Source organism: Leopardus geoffroyi, chromosome B2 (assembly GCF_018350155.1).
Source record: "Leopardus geoffroyi isolate Oge1 chromosome B2, O.geoffroyi_Oge1_pat1.0, whole genome shotgun sequence".
Classification (NCBI taxonomy): domain Eukaryota; kingdom Metazoa; phylum Chordata; class Mammalia; order Carnivora; family Felidae; genus Leopardus; species Leopardus geoffroyi.
This window is the reverse complement of record NC_059332.1, coordinates 7,542,577-7,560,918: the sequence shown is the minus strand read 5'-3', so window position 1 is coordinate 7,560,918 and position 18,342 is coordinate 7,542,577. Positions and strand designations below refer to the sequence as shown.

At 47.1% G+C, this 18,342-nt stretch overlaps 1 long non-coding RNA gene across 1 annotated transcript; it reads left to right on the top strand.

The window, feature by feature from the left end:
* Window positions 1–4,601: 4,601 nt before the first annotated feature.
* LOC123607962 lies at window positions 4,602–9,720 on the top strand. The gene is made up of 2 exons (XR_006717008.1): window positions 4,602–7,226; window positions 8,214–9,720. It is a non-coding gene; the product is annotated as an uncharacterized LOC123607962 (long non-coding RNA).
* The last annotated feature ends 8,622 nt before the right edge of the window (window positions 9,721–18,342 follow it).

Genomic DNA, 18,342 nt, shown 5'->3' with positions numbered 1-18,342 from the left:
CATACGTTTTCCTTCACAGGTCAGTCCACTGCTTTCTCCCCCTTATTTCTTTCCCCAGGTGGTCCATATCGTGCGTGTACTGTTTTGGGTTTCCTCTTTGTAAGATCTGCATTTGCTGCCCCAGCAGTGCCTAACTTGACGTCCCTGCAAATTCAACACCTGTGCCATCTTTTCCGTCCTCAGGTCATCTCCAACACGCACGTCCTCCTCCCCTGCCCCATCCACGGAGACTTCTCTGGTGTTCGTTCCCCAGATGCTCCGAGAACTCACAGAAAAGGGAAAAGACTAACGGTAAGAATTTTTTTCTCCCTCTGCTTTGAAAAGTTCTTACTCACTTTTAAGTGCTGCCAGTGCAAGAGTTCTCTTAAGAGGGAGTGTTAGGAGTGTAGTTAAAAAATGTTGATTTTGGATTCCTTTCGTGGTGATGATCCAGGAGGAAGAAGGTGAAAGAACATTTTACAGGTAACTTTTTCAGGCGTCCGTATGTAAAAAAAAATTTTAATGCTTAGTTTTGACAGCATGAGCAGGGGAGGGGCAGAGACAGAGGGAGACGCCGAACCCGAAGCAGGCTCCAGGCCCTGAGCGGTCAGCACAGAGCCCGATGCGGGGCTCGAACTCAGAAACTGCGAGATCGTGACCTGAGCTGAAGTCGGGACGCTGAACTGACTGAGCCACCCGGGCGCTCCCACTCATCCATACATTTTTAACAGATCCAGGATTCTGTTGGCTTCTAGCTGACACCCCTGGCATGACCCACTGGTACCTTAAACTCGATATAGCCAGAGACAAACTCATTCTGTCTGTCCTACTGTAACCTTTTTCTTTCAGTCTGGTACTCCAAGATTGGCAATGTCACTTTTTGGCTGGCTCCATGCTGTACCAACCACTCACTGCCTGTGCAAGGAACTTGCCATGTCCTCTAAATATTTTCCATTCTGCCACCATTATCCCTTTCTCTATGGCCTCCGTCTCCAGCCATGGCATGTTCAGTCCCGTTCTTAGCGGGTTGTGTAGGTTACTGTGGGTACACCCCCCCCCCCTTTCCAGCCTCCTGAAATGGATCTCCTTGAGTTTCATTTCTTGACTAAAGGGCACAGGGCAAGCTTTTTGGCATTTTATGTCTCATTTCCATAATTGTCCCACACCTGGATCTGTTGAGGTCTTTGGTTGTCTAGTTCTGGTCTAGTTCCTGAGTCCGTCTTGATTGAGCCAGAGTGCATGTAAATGTTTTCCGTCCCCCTCTTCCATATCCAGTGGGCACTTTAAATTAAATTAAGTGACTATCATAGGCCAGAAAGCTGGGGGCTCCGTGGTTACCTCTGAGTTGCTGTATCTCTGATTGTCCCCAGTACGATCAGACCCAGTCTCCTTCCCTTGTGTGTCATTGTTTCATGGTTATGATTTGGAGTTCTTCTGTCCGTTTTGTGTTGACCTAGTTGGGGCTTTTATCCGGGTCCCAGTGTCTGATTGTTGACCAGTTACTTAGTGGAGTAATCCAGCCTCTGTATGTGATTTCACCTTGGACTTTCACTTCTTGATAGTGCTTTCCATCTGATTGTGGATTGACTGGTGATTGTGATACCCATAAGCACGGAGGGGACTCCTTTCTCACTGTGTACTTCTTACGATTACTGTAATCAATTTCTGCAAACGTAGTGGCTTAATCAATACATTGGAAGTTTAGGTGTTCACGGGACCACTTTCCCCACAGGGAAATTCTTTTGGGAGAATCTGTTCCTTGTCTTTTCCAGCTTCTAGTGGCTGCTTCACTCCAGTATCTGCCTCCAGGGCCACCCTGTCTTCACCCTCCATCCTCCTCTTAGAAGCATAATTGTGATTGCATTTAGGGTTCAGGTGGATCATCCAGAATAATCTCCCCATCTCTGGATACTTACTTGCAACAGCAGAATCTTTGCCACGGAAGGGAACCTGTATGGTTTCCAGGAATTAGGATCTGTCATGTTCGGAGGCCATTACGCAGACTACTACCCCATGGTGGTTTTACTCACCAAATGTGGGCCTGCTAATTCTTATGGAAACCCTGCTCCTGACTATTCCTGAGCCACGGTCAAGCTTGCCAAGCCCTTGGGCATCTCTGCCTCCTTATCCATCTTACCTGTACCTGGACAATTGGCCTCAGTCCTATATATTGAGTTATAGAGATTAGTAAGTCCCTTTTCAAAAACATCACCCTCTCGATGCACCCTCTCTATCTCTTTGCCATTCAGGGCCTCCCAGATGGTCTCCATGGTGCTTCAGTTAACTAGGACACATCTTCACATGCTGGGAAGTGTGGGCTGCTGTTTACTTCTCCAGAATGCACTTTTCTCTTCTTCGGTACTTGGTGAAGTATTATTCATCTCGTCCGGTTCTGTTCAAGTGTCGGGTTCGCAGAAACTCCCCCGAGCCCCTCCCTTCCCTCCTTTTCCACGTGGCATTAATGACTTCTTCCCTCCATTCTTCCTCAGCGCTCTGTTCAGACTTCCTTCTGAACCTTGTACTTGATTGTGTCTGAACCTCCTCCTTGCTAGACTGGGAGAGCCGGGGATAGGATAGTATTCGTGGTTTTACAATTTTTGTGACACATGACATGCAAGTGTTTGACCTAATACAGAATATAAGAAGTGTTTAATCATTTACAATTTTCCATAATTCAGAGTATCTTAGGGCATATAGCTATTCAGTACTCTTCTCCCCATTTCCTTATGAATCCTAAAGTAATTGTTTTCCTCAGGTGAGAATTCGTTCCTCGTCTTTTCCAGCTTCTGGTGGTTACTTCACGCCAGTATCTGCCTCTGCGATTGCTTTGCCCTTGTACAGTCCATTTTGGCTTATGTTTCCTGTGCAAATTAACTAAAAATATTCTAATTTATGTATTTCTCACTTCAATTTTTTTTGAGAGAGAGAGCACGCACACACAAATGGGGGAGGGGTAGAGGTGGGGGATAGGGGATCTGAAGCAGGCTCTGCATGGACAGCAGAGCCTGACGTGGGGCTCGAACTCACAAACCATGAGATCATGACCTGAGCAGACAGGTCATGATAGACACTTAAGGTAGACACTTAACTGACTGAGCCACCCAGGTGCCCCCACATTTAAATTTTTAATTGATGTCAAGGGGTCACTATGCTTATTCCTCTGTGGAACCAATTTACCTTCATAAGTGATTTCATGAAACCTGACTCTACAGTCAAGGGACCATCTTGTGGATCTGTACTTTTGGGCCAGAATTTGGAATTTGATTGGTTGGGGCTGTTACTTTGAACTTATTGGCAATTTGTTGAAACAAAACCTCTTTCTTTCTCTTTCTTTCTTTCTTTCTTTCTTTCTTTCTTTCTTTCTTTCTTTCTTTCTTTCTTTCTTTCTTTTTCTTTCTTTCTTTCTTTCTTTCTTTCTTTCTTTCTTTCTTTCTTTCTCTCTCTCTCTCTCTCTCTCTTTCTTTCTCTCTTTTTCTTTCTTTCTTTCTCTTCCTTTCTTTTTCTTTCTTTCTCTTTTTCTTTCTTTCTTTCTCTCTCTCTCTCTCTCCCTCCCTCCCTCCCTCCCTTCCCTCCCCTGCAGATGTTTTGTTTTGTCTGAGTAGATCTGAACCAAAGTTCTTTTCCCCACCTTGTCCCTGCAAGCTCGAGACGGCATTGCCCATTGCCTTCCTGATTGTCAGTGTTCTGCCCCGGGAGGTACGTGCCGCATACTTGTGCCGCGTCCCCGTTTCCTAGCTCTATAGCCTTGAGCATCTTAGGAGTTTGGTAGATGGTGCTGGTATCTTATTACCTTGCCTGTCTTATATTTATGAGCAACTCAAAGGGCTTTGAGGATTTTCTTTCTTTCTTTTTTTGTATCTAATCTTCTAACAACTCTCTGAGGTAGGCAGCATGAAGTGTTATCTCATTTTGCAGATGTCACAACAGAGGTGTACCACACCATGATGGAGGCCCTGCAGCAAATCACGGGCCCAGCGCACAACGTCTCCCTGACTTCTAACCTCCATTTCTCTCATCTGGATGCCAGACGACTTAATTTTAATTTTGAACACCTATCTATGCCCATTTGGGTTTTGCTAGAAGTATTGGCAGCCCTCCTAGGGGATGCAGTGCTGCTGCAGTTTTAGTGTGAGTTTTTCTGTCTTTTGTGTCCTTCCTCGTTGGTCACACACATCTACACGTGTGTGTGTGTGTGTGTGTGTGTGTGTATGTGTGTGTGTGTATGTGTCTGCATAATGAAAAATGATATGCCTTCTTTCAAAAGAATTGATACACAAAATTGGGTTCTACCAATGGGTTACTTGGTCTGGGAACGGCATGCAAATACATGAGGTGGCGCCATTATTTGTCTGATATTTTGTGACTATCTCGTCATTTGAGTATACCTCATTGACATTAGCTACAGACAGGAAAACGTTTAAAAATATAGTTTGTGACGACAATAGGAATTGTTAGAAAGTGAAGGCCGATGTTAACAGGGATAATTTTTTTTTAAATTTGTTTAAATGTTTGTTTCTGAGAGAAAAAGACAGAGTGCGAGTGGGGGAGGGGCAGAGGGTGAGGGAGACACAGCATCCGAGGCAGGCTCCGGGCTCTGAGCTGTCAGCACAGAGCCCGACGCGGGGCTCGAACTCATGGACAGGGAGATCATGACCTGAGCCAAAGTCAGATGGTCAACCGACTGAGCCCCCCGGGCGCCCCTAAATGTTTTTTGTTAGATAACGCTTCATGCAAATGACCGTCTCCCCCAAATGGGCTCCTACTATAACTTCCACCTACTTTTCCTCAAAATGTGAAGGTTGTCACTTTTCACTTAGAGTTAATAACTTTTGGTTTTTTTTTTTTCTTTTGAATTTCAAATTGTACCGCAAATGTAAGTTCCTGATGAGATCTGCCCGGGCCTTTAAAGGGAGTGTCTTGAGGGACTCTGCGTCTGCGGGCACGGTGTGGGGTAAGGCTGCTTTCTTCTTGATGACCGAATCCGGAACGTCCCCGTCCTTCACCGAGCGGCCTTCGCTGTAGCCAGGTGTAGTGTTCCTGGAGTCCCTGGGGCCCGGTTTCGTTTCCCGGCTGTGACCAGCCGCCCTGGGGAGCAGCCCGGAGACCTCTGATCTCCCTGAGCCCCGGGAGGGCGTTTCGAGCACCCGGGGGCCACCCTCCCCTCGGTCAGCCTCGCCTCCCACCCCCAGCTCTTGGGAGTGCCACCCGGCTGCCGCGTTCCTGCCTCGAAGCCATGTGGGGGCGGGGCTGAGGCCACCCAGGGCTTGCGTGGAGCGGCTGTGGCTGCAGAGAAGGTTCTCACTTATCTGTGCTGAACATGGGTGGCCGGGATCCCTTAGGATCATGCAGTGTCTCAGTGTCCGGGGGTGGAAGCTCGTTGTCCTCCTCCCAGCTTGTCTTCTCAAGCTGTCTTGTATGGCTTCCGGCTTTTGCTGACTCACAGAGGCACGCGGGACAACTCGGTCCCTCCCACGCTCCCTCGCCCCCGTTTCGTGGCTCTTGAAAGGACTCCGAAGAGAACCGATCTCCCTGCTGGGGGGTGGGGTGGGGTGGGGGTGGGGTCACCGCTTGAACCTGACGGAGAGGGCGGTGTTCACCCAGGTCCACCAGGTCTGAAAAACTTCCTCTTCCTCCTTCCCTGCTAACTGGTGTCTTTTCCGTTCCCGTCTCGCCCCTGGGAAGCGCCCTGGGCTGAGCCACAAGCCGACCTGTGGCCGGCGGGTGACTCCGGATGCCTGCGTCACGTTGGGGCGCTTCTGCACGGACGTGAGTGACAAGGAGGGCGTTTTGGTTTCCCCGACGGAAAGTGGCCATTTCTGAGGACCGGTCGATGAAGAAGGCTTCTTCGCCCATCTCTCTCCCTTGTGCTGAACCGTCACGAAAAGGGACGAAGGACCGGATTCCTGGCGCGTGGCCCGGGGCGCTTGGTGGAGTCTCTCTCAGCAGCACAGAGTCCCAGAGCGGCCGGCTCGGTGCCTTTTGGACGCCGGAGACCCAGCTTACTCCCGGTGGAAGCTTCGGGTTTGGGAAGCCGCGCTGTAATTTGGCGAGGTTTGGCAGGCACCCGCGGCCCGGCAAGCCACGGGGACTTGGGCCTGAAAACCTAGACCGTCGGCTCTCCTCCTTAATGACTCTGGCACCGTGTCATTAGCGCCTTCTCAGGGGCAGCGGCAGTACCACACTGTAGCGATCATTTTTTTTTTTTCTGGCAATAACGGTCTTAGGCTGTTTTAGCATACAATAAGACTTAATCGAGGCCAAAGTGAACGCGTGTGTAGACAGCTTTCCTAACTTGGTAGGTTGGGTAAACTCCTTGGAATTACCCGCATGTGCTAGTTGTGCCCTCGAAAATGCCGGTTATATCGGATCCCCTACTTTGTGTGGGTCACTTCTTGCCAACGTTAGAGAAGTCATTTATTTAATGGGTAACTCGCACACCTTCCTCAGTGATATTTTAGACTAATAACAACATACAAAAATAGTCTCTGGCCTCTATTTTGTTGTCATCAGCTCACGAAAATACTGCCAAAGGGCCGGAAAACAAAATTTTCTCGTGTTTTACGACACAGCTCCCCAGGGCCCCTCGGCCTCATTTGTTCTTAGTAATATTCAGAAGCGATTCTGTCCGTGAGCTCTGCATCAGTGTCCAGGGTTCCGCATCCGTGAGCTCTGCATCAGTGTTCAAGCAAGCTGCAGCCTGGTACGCTCCGCCAGGTTCTAGGCGATGGAAGGTTCTGGAAAGTGGATCATTTCCCCCCGCTCTGGGAGACAATCTACGTTTTAGATGGTGCATGTATTGCATGTGTGGTGTCTGTGTGTTTGACATCTACATATATAGCTTGTGGTACAAAAATTGTGAAAACTTTCATTTTCCCTAAGGCTTATGTCCAAGTGCTTGTGCCTTGAATGCAGATTATACTAAACAGAGGCAGTCTGTGTCTGGAAACGCTGGACATCTCTGCCTGAGTTAGCGCTCTTGTTCCAGGCCTCAGGGGACCAAGACAGAGGGTGTTTTTCTACTTTGCCCTGGAGCCCCTGAGCCTTTGCAGATTGACATAGCTGCTTTTCTCTGTGTGCAGGATCTTGCCTCCAGCCCCCCACAGCTGTGGGGCCGGTGGGGAGGCGGTGGCAGGGCGGGGGAAGGTAGAGAGAAGTGGGAAGGAGATCTATGGTTGAACCTCTGCTGTCAAACACGGTGTTGGATGCCGTACTTGGATTGCACGGGATCTATCGCACAGCCGTGGAGAGTAGGTATTTTATAAGGGAGGCAGTGTAGCGCTTCAGAGCTCAGACTTTAGAGCCAGTCTGCCAGGATTTCGTTATCAGTTGGCCACTTTTTTAAAGTATGTGACTTCCCAGTGCCTCAGTTTCCCCATTGGTAAGGGGAGTGTAATACTGGCCCGACCTCAATTGTTCGTTGTTGAGATTAAATAAAGAACTGTGGGGTGCTTACGAGAACGCCTAATGTACAGCAGCAGGTAAATACTTGTTAAATAAAGGGGATAGAAATAGAGGTTCATTGCCCTGTTCATAGAGCAAAGTAGCTGGGTGAGGTCAGAACTTGGGTCTCTTGGCTTGAAGCAGGTGATTGTTCTAGCTCGCTGCTCACCATCCTTCCTTGCTTTTCTTCCCCATTTTGTTTGACTTGGTATCCTGAGTCCATTCTGTTCCTTCCTCCTCACCTTGCCAGATCTGGGAGTGGGGCTGGGGTCGTCCCTCTATCATCCTGGTTTTCCCTGTTGTTGGACCTTGTCAAGACATCGTAGGGCCCACGACTTAGAGCTTGAATGTTAAAGGTGGTCCACGGAGGCAGGTGATAGGACTTTGGGGTTGCATGGACCATTTTAGATGCATGGTCAGTCTCTTAGGATAGTAAAAATGATCGTTTGTGTCATGTGCGTGTGTGTGTGTATCACTTCCTTTCCTCCCTCAAACAGGGAAGCATCCTGTGAGCAGAGTCTGTGCCCCAGACTTCCCATTGTACTTGCTCCATGCATTTGGCTTTCTGCTGAGCACAGAGATAGCAGCTCAGGGGTGTTTGAATCGAGGAAGGAGAGCACCACGTTTCACGGCCTTTTCCTGTCTCTAAACATAAAATGCCATGGGGCAGTCTTTTTCCTTTTTACGGTGGCAGGTTCAAGAGTTTATGGGTTTGGGGATCGTTGACCTGTCCTGTCTTCCCCTGGCCACTTCTCCCGGAGTTTCTGGCGTAAGCTTGTGTCCTTCTCTTGCAGGTCTCCAAATGCCGTGAAGTTGGCTTGAACCTGTGAACCTTCTGCCAGCTCTCCGTCTTTTACACTCTCTTAAGAAATGCTGCTAAAGATGTAGACCGTATTTACAGAGTCCTTAGGTGTGGCCGTGAGGAACATAGCATTCGGTCTCCAGAACTGAAACTATAGAAGGGGTTTGATGACTGTTGCCTTGGTCCCGCCTAACTCACCTACCCGTGCCCAGTTTATTTTGGACGGGCGTTTTCAGGAACGTTAACGTTTATGTAAACTGCAGTGGGGTTTTCGACTAAGGATACAGGGTCCTTAAGGCAAGACAACACTATTAATAGCGTGTGGATGTGTGTGGTTTATTTTTGTTTTCAAAATGGAAATGTCTCTTTGGGGTTTTGGCATATGCTCTTGGATATGTGGAAAGATGAGAAAACATCATTTGGGAAACTCAGCACTCCTACCATATTAGGAAATTTACAGTGCCTCGGATTTCACATTTAATGTTTTAATTGCCTGGTTTGGTAGTAGAAAAATCTCAGACGTTTCTCTTTTCATTTGAAGCTGCCACCACTTTCCCCCCCACCCCTCTCCAGCAGTGGACTACAGCCAGCTTCTCCTTCCTGCTCCAGCCCCAGCATATGGCCCGAGCAGTTGTCCTGAGAACGCAGTTCATCACATGGAGATGTTGACTTCTGACACAGGCCACGGTTTCCTGTGTCGCTTGTAAATATCCTAGAGGTGCAACGAAAATGGAGTTGTATTTTCGAAACTTTGAAGACCTATTGGAATAGAGGGTGCTCCTCCAAACCTTCTGTAAGGTCCATGAGAGGTGAAAGAGAATGTTGCCATCGTGGTCGGGGGACAGCATCGAAGACACGTGCCTGTACGATAAGAGACACACAGACGGAGACCACATGGCAGGGTGGAGAATGAACAGAAGTTGAATGGTCCATGGAGTTGAGGCCTTTTGGAAAAATCAAGATCTAAAATAAAATGGGCATTTACTCTTCTTGTAAATACCTTCTTATGGAAGAAATAGTAGTTCAAAGATTTCTCAAAGTCATTTCTCGGACAAAACAGGAAGGGAGTAAGCTTATACGTCTTCAGCGTCACACATGGTCACAGGTTCAGAAGGGAAATGCGCTCATATCTGGGGAACCGAGGCTTCATCACCAGGCAGCTGAGAGAGGGGATTGTGTTCACTTTTCACGGACCACTCGAAATAGAATTCCAATTAAAATGTATTTCATATTTCAACAGCCCAGTGTAATTTTTAATCATAGAGTAATCCATGCTTCGTGTAGAAAATGTGGGAAATACAGGAAGACTTCCAGAAGAAAATAAAAATAACCTATAATTATGTAAACCAGAGAGAATCGGGAGACATTTTTTTAGTGTTTGTTTCTTTGTGCTTATGTCTCTATGCGTTTTTTGCAAGTAGGATCTGCGTATAAATAATTTTTGAGTTCTCATTTTCTTTCTGTAATAATAAATATGGTATTTAATGGTCGCATTGTAATTCTTGATACGGTCAGCCCAGAACTTTCTTACGGGATCTCTGCTGTGCTGGCTGTGGTGGCGGTAGTTTGTAGCATGAGGTTAAGCAGTACGGCAAAGAGCATGGGGAACTGAGTGCTCAGCAAAATGCTGTCGGTTGATTTCCCTGGTGGGAGTTTTTCTTTGTTGTCTGTAGCTCCTCTTGTTTTCCCATTTCTTCTATCTTCTCATTCATTTTCTTATACGGGACTGAGACTCATTTGGCGTCCCTGTTTTAGAAACCACGTTCCCCGCTTGACTCCCTCTCTCTGGAGCGTTACCCCATGCCCTCCTGATAATGTATCGTTTTCTAATACCACAAGATTTGAAGTCTTCAGAAACGGAGCAGCTAGCTAATTTTTCCTCGTCCTTTCTCATTTGTCTATTTTTGTTTTCTTGGTAGCCTAATTAGTGCTGTTTTCTAATTTTTAAAAAAAATTTTTTTTCTTAATGCTTATTTTTGAGAGCGAGCGCTCACAAGCAGGGGAGAGACAGAGAGAGAGGGGAACACAGAATCCTAAGCAGGCTCCGGGCTCTGAGCTGTTAGCACAGAGCCCGAGGCGGGGCTCGAACCCATGAAGTGCGAGATCATGACCTGAGCCGAGTCGGATGCTCAACCGCCTCAGCCACCCAGGCGTCCCTATTTTCTTACTCTTAATATAGTTTTTACCTCTTACTCTCTTTGGCAGATCCCCACATTTTGTAACCCAGATTTGGCTCTGTTTTTTGTGGGAAGTCCTCTCCACACTTTAGAAAGGGGATGTGGCCTGTATACGTGCAGAGTTGCGAGGTGAAGCTTGAACAGTGAAATGTGGGCCCTTCATGCACTAGGAGAGCAGGAGGAGAGAGATGGGTGTGAAGCAGTTTACTCAAGGAAGGCTTCCCAGAGGGGCGCCTGGCTGGCTCAGTCAGAAGAGCCTGTGACTCTTGATCTTGGGGTTGTGAGTTTGAGCCTTACTTTAAAAAAAAAAAAAAAGCTTCATAGATGTGAGTGCATTTGCTGGGGGTATGAAAGGATGGTTGGATGTACACGGAGGACCGGGAAAGAGTGGGTATTTAATGATTGGGAAAGGAATAAACAGAACCCCCAGAACTTTTGGTAGCAGTGTTTGGTGGAAATGAACATGGCAGGTAAGTGCAAAGTTGAGGATAATAAGGATATCTGTGCTCAAAATGAACAAAAGGGGAACATAATGACCTCTCGGAAGTCAGTATATGCTCCCTCTGTGTGGAAGCCCATCATGAATTTCTGTAACCCTTGGCTAGACCCACTCCCTGGTTCTCTTCCAGTTCCTGACTGCTGCCCTCCCTGCAGGAACAATCCTGGCTCCTCCTCTCTTCCTTAGCCTCCCACTGGAAATGCCATTAAGTATAGACAATACAGTTTTCCCAAAGAATTTCCCAAACACAATCTCATTGGATGCTTATGATAATCTGGGGCAGGCACTGTTGCACCAATTGAAAAGCAGGAATCTGAGTCCCCCTGAAGCTAAACACTCCTGAAGCCACAAAAGGCACCACTGGCCTGTGAGGCTCAGGCCCAGGTGTGGTCAGTGCTCCTTGTGATCAGTCACACCAACTACCATTTAGGCCCCTCTGTTGTTCACGTGCTCATTGGCTGGTTTCGGGCATGTTTGGCACATCTCGAATGAGCACCTTCTATCGGCTGGGCCCCAAGCCAAGACAGAGGGGAACCTTCCCTCTGTGTTCCCCCTTCGAGGCAGATGGGATTATAGATGCAAAGCTGATAGTTGAAGTTTTGCGTGGTGGTGGCGTGGATGCGTCTAGAAGGACTTTCAGACTGAAATTTTGGCAGGGACTTAGGTTCCCGGGAGGGGAAGTGGTATCTTCACCGAGATATTGAGGAAAGGGTTAAGCGTTCCTTCCAGGAATCGGTAACGTAAAGGGGTAAAAGTTGACAGAGGACAGTGGTCTATCTGGGCACGTAAAAAACAGTCGAATTTGCCGGGAATCTGGGGTGCAAATTAGCAAAGGGCAGAAGATGAAACTGAAGAGGTGGGCAGATCACGTGTGGCTTCAGAAGCCGTGGTTAGAGACTTGACCTTCTGGGCACCACAAGGGACCTTGTCAGAGGCACAGAGCCCGAGTGATGTGCCCACATTGGCCACGTGGGAAGGCTCCTCTGATGCAACGGGAAGGCATCATGTGCCAAAGAAGAACCATTAGCAGAGGTAAGAAGGTAATGTTCTCTTCCTCAGACTCTGGAGGAGTCAGAGGGCCTCTTCTGGAGCAAAGCTACGTACGATGGTGGGTGGAGAAAGGGGAGTTTGCTGTCTTCTGTGATTTGGAGCCAAAGGCACGCTCTTGGCTCAGTTCTTTGTAACATCTGTGAATGTGAAGTTAGAAAAATGGCTTCGAAATCCTTAATGTCAACACAGACCTGGCATTTGAACTACCTTTCTCCAGATCCAGATAATCAAGACCAGTTTTGATTTCATTAAAATTGTATCCTTGTTTTGTCTTCAAGCCATGGGTCTAAAAACGCAAGCTGTTTAAGAACATACGTACCTTCCTAGAAGTTGAGAATAATGGCAAAGCATTTCTATAGAGCTAACATTCATTAAAAGGTTGTAAAATAAAACATAGCCCAGGAGCTTTTCATTAAGGCTTGGGTTCACTGGTGAGTGTGTGCAGCATGGTCCAGCCAAGGAGCTTGGTGAAAACATCTGCTTCGGTCAGACGGGCAGTGCGGTCAGGCTGGTCAGTGTACCTGGACATTTGCCTAATAGAGCTGCTTCTGTCTTCGTAAGGAAAATACTCTTCTTTTGTGGTCCTTTCTACATTTCTCTCCTAAGCAACTCCCTTTAGAGACTAATTTATCCTTCCCTTTTCTTTCAGAAAGAGAGATGGTGGGTAATCCCAGAGAGCTGGTGGGAAGGAGCCACCTGTAAGCTTAGGGTCCTTCTAGTCCCTGGAGAGCTCTGAACTTGCCTGTTCTCCCTCAGGTGGCTCATTGTTTCTCTTACCTGGAAAGAAGGCGTATGTGACTCCCCTGTCTGCCTGGCAGTCTCGTTGCCATGGAAACTTCCATTCCACACACTTGATTGACACATCACGCTTGGCCAAGTCCAGACAGAGGTCACAGCCTGGCATTTGTCCTTTGTTTCCCCTTCTTGTGTATCCAGGCACTTAAAAATGGGTAGAGGGATGAGAGGGTGGGTAGTGTTGTGTGAGGAAGCTTTGTTGTCCGGGGTACAAATTTGGGAGTTTTAGGAATGATCCTTGTTAAGGGAAGAGCAGAGCAAATGGAAAAGTCGGTACACTTTTCAGCTTCTCATGAAAGGAGAAGCTTTGATTCAATGAAAGGTCTGCAGGTGATGTTCCAGGTTTTTGGGTGACCTAGGAATAGAACAGATTAGGGAAGCTGTTGTTCCTTAGCAGGTTTTCTGTCCCATTTTTACCGAATTATCCAATAATCTGAAGTCATGGTGTACACGTTAAGACTGTGACCTGGGTTTAGACCAACCATGAATTACAGCTGTGTGTTAGGAATCAAGTCCTCCGATGATGATGTGTAGAACATTGGTTGACTTTTACATAATATACAATATTTCAGAAAGCACAAAGTTTTGAGGTAGGTGTCACTAAGGGTCAATATGCTTGCTGGAATATGATTGTTTCCCCCATGATTTCTTTCTTCCTCTTGGATATCTCCTTTCATACATGACCTAGAGAAAAGACCTGGTAAGAGGGGAGATTAACCTACCTTCCCAGCCAGAATTTCTCTTCCATAGATTGAGAAGTTTTCTTTTGTTTTCCTGCTTATGAGGTCCCGTTTCAGAAATTGAAAGACTTTCACCTTGACATGCTAACCAGGCTTCCTAAAACATTAGGTTTCAAAACCTCTATGTGGGGTAGTTAGGTGTCCCGTATGGGTGATGGAGTTAGCGAGTCACTGGCTACTTGGCATCACCCCCGCTTGCTCTCCTGTTTCTCCAGTTGGCTAGTTTGCCTCCTATTTGGATGGCCTTGGTTTGCAGACTGTGCCCTCAACAGCAGTCATGAGCTCTAGTTTGGACTCCACCAGACTGGAGTGAAGAATCTCCTCTCTCTTGTATTCTTGAACATGTGCTTTTTAAAGACTTCATTTTTTAAAAAACAATTTTATTTTGAGAGAGAGCATGCATGCACGTGTGTGAGCAGGGGAGGGGCAGAGAGAACGAGAGTGAGAATCCCAAGCGGGCTCCACGCTCAGCGCAGGTCTCACAACCGAGGTCATAGCTTGAGCTGAAATCAAATGTTTGATGCTTAACCCACCAAGCCACCATCACCTGGTACTCATCATGACACGTGCACTGCTGAATCCCCATCACCTGTTTAACCCATTCCCCCCCCCCACCCACCTCCCCACTGGTAACCATCAGTTCTCTATAGTTAAGAGTCTGTTTCTTGGTTTGCCTCTCTCTTTTTTTCTCCTTTGTTTTCTGAAATTCCACATATGAGTGAAATCCTATGGTATAGGTCTTTCTCTAACTTATTGTGCTTAGCATTATACTTTCTAGCTCCAACCACGTGATTGAGAATGGCAAGATTTCATCCTTTTTGATGGCTGGGTAACATTCCATTTGTGTGTGTGTGCATGCGTGCATGCACGCGTGTATATACGTGCTTGAGCTGATTCCATGGTTTGACTATTGTAGATAATGCTGCTATAAATGTTGTGGTGCATGTATCCCTTTGAATTGGCATTAGTATTTTTGTATTCTTTGGGTAAATAGCCTAATAGTGCTGTTGCTGCATCATAGGGTACTTCTATTTTTAAGTCTTTGAAGAACCTCCCTACTGTTTTCCAGAGTGGATGCACCTGTTTGCATTCCCACCACCAGTGCATGAGGGCTCGTCTTTTTCTTGGACATACCTTACTAATCTCAGTTTCTTCATTTGTCCAGTGGTGTTAATAACATAAGTTTCCTGTTAAAAGTACTGTAATTTTAAAAGGGCTTTGCATAGTGCCTGTTATGTGATGTCTATTATTACCTTGCTGGATAATTTTAGAAATAACATTATAGCATCTAAAAGCATCTTCTTGGCATCAGTACAGCTGAGTTTGTTGTTGCTGACTTCGGCTTGCATCCAGATGGGCGTCGACCACGAATGGTGGATTAAAAGAAATAATTTTTTCCAGAAAGACTGTGTGTATGCACAACGCTCCCTCTTTCTCATTTGTGTGTGCATAGTCTATTTTTTGACTCTCCCTGCAGTTTCGATCAATCAAAAGGTTGTACAACCATCACCACCGTCCGTCTCGAGAACATTTTCACCTTCTCCATCTGCAGCTTCCCCCTTTTAAATGTTAACACCCCATTTTCCCTTCCCCCAGCCCCATGGCAGCCTCCATTCCACTTTCTATCAGTTTGACTGCTCTAGACAGGTACTTTGTATCAGTGGGGTAATGAAGTCATTGATCTTCTGTGAGTGGCTTATTTCACTCAGCACAATGTCATCAGGGTTCACTCATGTCGTGCCATGTGCTAGAATTTCATTCCATTTTAAGGCTGAGTAATATACCATTGTATGTTAATACCGCGTTGTGTTTATCAGTTCATCTGTCAGTAGGCATTTGGTTGTTTTGGCCTTTTGACTGTTGTGAATAATGCTGCTGTTACATTAGTGTCCCACAATGTGAGCACGATTTCTTCTTTATTATGGTAAAAGAAAGTGACATGTTCTATTGCCTCGTGGTCCCCATTGTGGATTCTTCCATTTCTGTAGAATTGATCATGTTATGCATTTCCTTCTGTTTGTTACTGTGGTAGAAATATAAGATGTATCATGACCTTTTTTTAAGTCTGCAGTTCAGTCATGTTATTATTTACATTGCTGTGCAACAGATCTTTCAACTTGTTCATCTTGTAAAACTGAAACTCTATACCTATTGAACAACAAACCCATATCCCTAACCCCCCTCCCCCTACCTCCCCTTAGCCCTTGGCCATCACCATTCTCCTTTCTGTTTTTATGGGTTTGACTACTTTGGATACCTCCTATACACGTATAGTTGGAATCATACAGTATTTGTTCTTTGTGATTTTCTTGTTTTACTTGGCCTAATGTTCTCCAGCTTAATCCATTTTGTAACACATGGGCGTATGGTAGGTTTTCCGTTTTTAAGGCTGGATAATTTTCCGCTGTGTGTATATACCACGTTTTGTTTATCCATTCATCTGTGGATGGACACTTGGGCTGTTTCCACCTGTTGGCTGTCAGAAATAATGCTGCAGTGAACACGGGTGTGCATATGTATCTTAGAGATCCCGTTTGCAGTTTTGTTCTTTGGATGTATGCTGAGAAGTGGGAATGCTGGATCATGTGGTCATTCTGTTTTTAATTTCGGGGGCAAGAAGAGCGTTCCGGTTTCTCCACATCCTCACCAACTCTTTTATTTTTCGTTAAAAAAATGTTTTTCATGTTTATTCATTTTTGAGAGAAAGAATGTGAGCGAGGCAGAGAGAGAGGGAAGCACGGAATCCGAAGCAGGCTCCAGGCTCCGAGCCGTCAGCCCAGAGCCCGACGCGGGGCTCAAACCCACGAACCGTGAGATCGTGACCTGGGCTGAAGTCAGATGCTCAGCCCACCGAGCCCCCCAGGTGCCCCACCCTTGTTCTGTTTTTTCAGCGGTCATCCTGATGTGTGTGAGGTGATAGTGTGGTTTTGATTTGCAGGGAATTTTCTTAAAACGGTCTTAAAGAATGTATTAAAAGCGAGTAATTGGACGGCAGGATATTTCTATTTAGGATAAAAAGCCTGGGATACTGAAAGGCTCCCCGATGAGTTGTTTTATGTCCCGGTGACAGTTCCTTGCAGTCTGTCCTGCTTGGTCTTACGCTGCTGAGTCTCCACCGTAGGACTGAAGGTTGAGTTTGGCCTCAGTGTGGCCTGGCCGACGGTCTGTCGCCTTCTCATCCTTTCTGAGTCCTGGGTGATTAGTAAGCATTTTCTCAACAGCAAATGACTCAGAATGAAACGTAGCTCCAGATAGAAGTTATTTCAAAAACAAAACAAAACAAAAAAACAGCTGTGCTCACTCCTTTTTAACCATTCCTAATGACCGTTTCTTTGTTAATTAAAAAATATTACTGCTGATCTTAAGTCAACATTCATTCACTCGCTCACTCATTCAACAACATTAATGGAATGTACAGAACCATGCTGCCCGATAGAAATGTAATGCATGCCATGTGGGTGATTTTGCATTTTCTGGTGGCCGTGTGAAAAGAAATGAAGCAAAACAGGTAAAATTAATTTTAACAACACATGTTATTTAACCTGATATATTCAAAATGTGACTTCAATGTGTAATGAATATAACAATGGATGAGACAGTCAACTTTTTTCATACTAAGTCTTGGTAATCGGTGCATTTAAAATTTACGGCACTTCGCGGTTTGGATTGGCCACACCTCAAGCGCTCAGGGGCCACGCGCACCTAGCAGCGCCCCTTCCTAGATGGGGCACACCTAGCAGACTCAGCCAAGGACAGGACTTCCCCAAAAGGTCAACCCTCAGCTCTGCCTAGTGGGCAACATGCATCACTAAGGAATAAAAACGGTGTTGTGTGCTCAGGGACTTGTGCCTAGAGAGTCACACAACCCAAAAGGGGCTCCTTGCAGCTGACAGGGATTTTCAGCCACCTCCAGACCTAGTTCCTCTGAACTAGTCCCCGGGGGAGGGGACTGAGGGGGGAGTGTTGCATGGGCCCCGGTCCATCAGACGTGAACTTTCTGCTGCCTGTGTTGAGAGCCGCTGGCATAGCTGACGTTTAATTACAGGCTCTGCTCTCGCCAAGGCTCTGTGAGTTGGGACTTCCAGCCCCGCAGCTCCCTGCCCGCCTTCCATTCCCACAGGCAGCACTGCTCTCCTGTCCTCCCGGGGCCTGTTAGCCACGTGCCCCTCCTCACTCCCTCCTCGGGAAGGCTGAGAGTGTCCTGTGGAGAGAAGGACAGGAAGGACAGCATCGTGATTTTGTTTTTCTCTGTCCAGACCCCTCTCACCCCTGGGAAGTGACATCATGAGCTCTAATTGTTAGTGGAAAGGTGACTCTCATCAGGTGTGCTGCTGTGGATCCATCCTGACCCCCCCACCCCCACCCCCTCCGTGGCCAGCTCCTCAGGCGGTGACACAGGTGTTGAATGTGGGTGGCGGGGCTCCTGCCTGTAGACAAGCCTGTGCGCCTCCCTAGGCTCCCTGCGTGGGGAGGGGTGGTGGTGAGGACGTGTTTATAGACCGTCTGCCAGAAGCACAGCGAAGGGGAGGGCCTGCTTCTACTCATCCTCCCCCCGTCCTTTTGGCTGTCTCTTCTGGCCTCGCCGAAGGCCCGAAGAGGGATGGGAATTTGGCAAAGCAACGGGCTCTCATGGTACTTCCCTACCCCTCCGTGTCTTCTCCCTCCTAAGGAGGCCAGGCTGGGCTCTTTCTACCCAGGTCAGTTAACACCCAGGGACTCGACATTCCTTTCCTACTGTTGATGTGGAACAGACTGGGAAAGCGTGTTTCTTTCCAGGGGATGAGTGATAGGGCAGAGAGCCAGGGTCAAATGAGGCCAAGGGACTGGAGCCAGAGGCTTGCCAGACTTGCATGGCAGCAC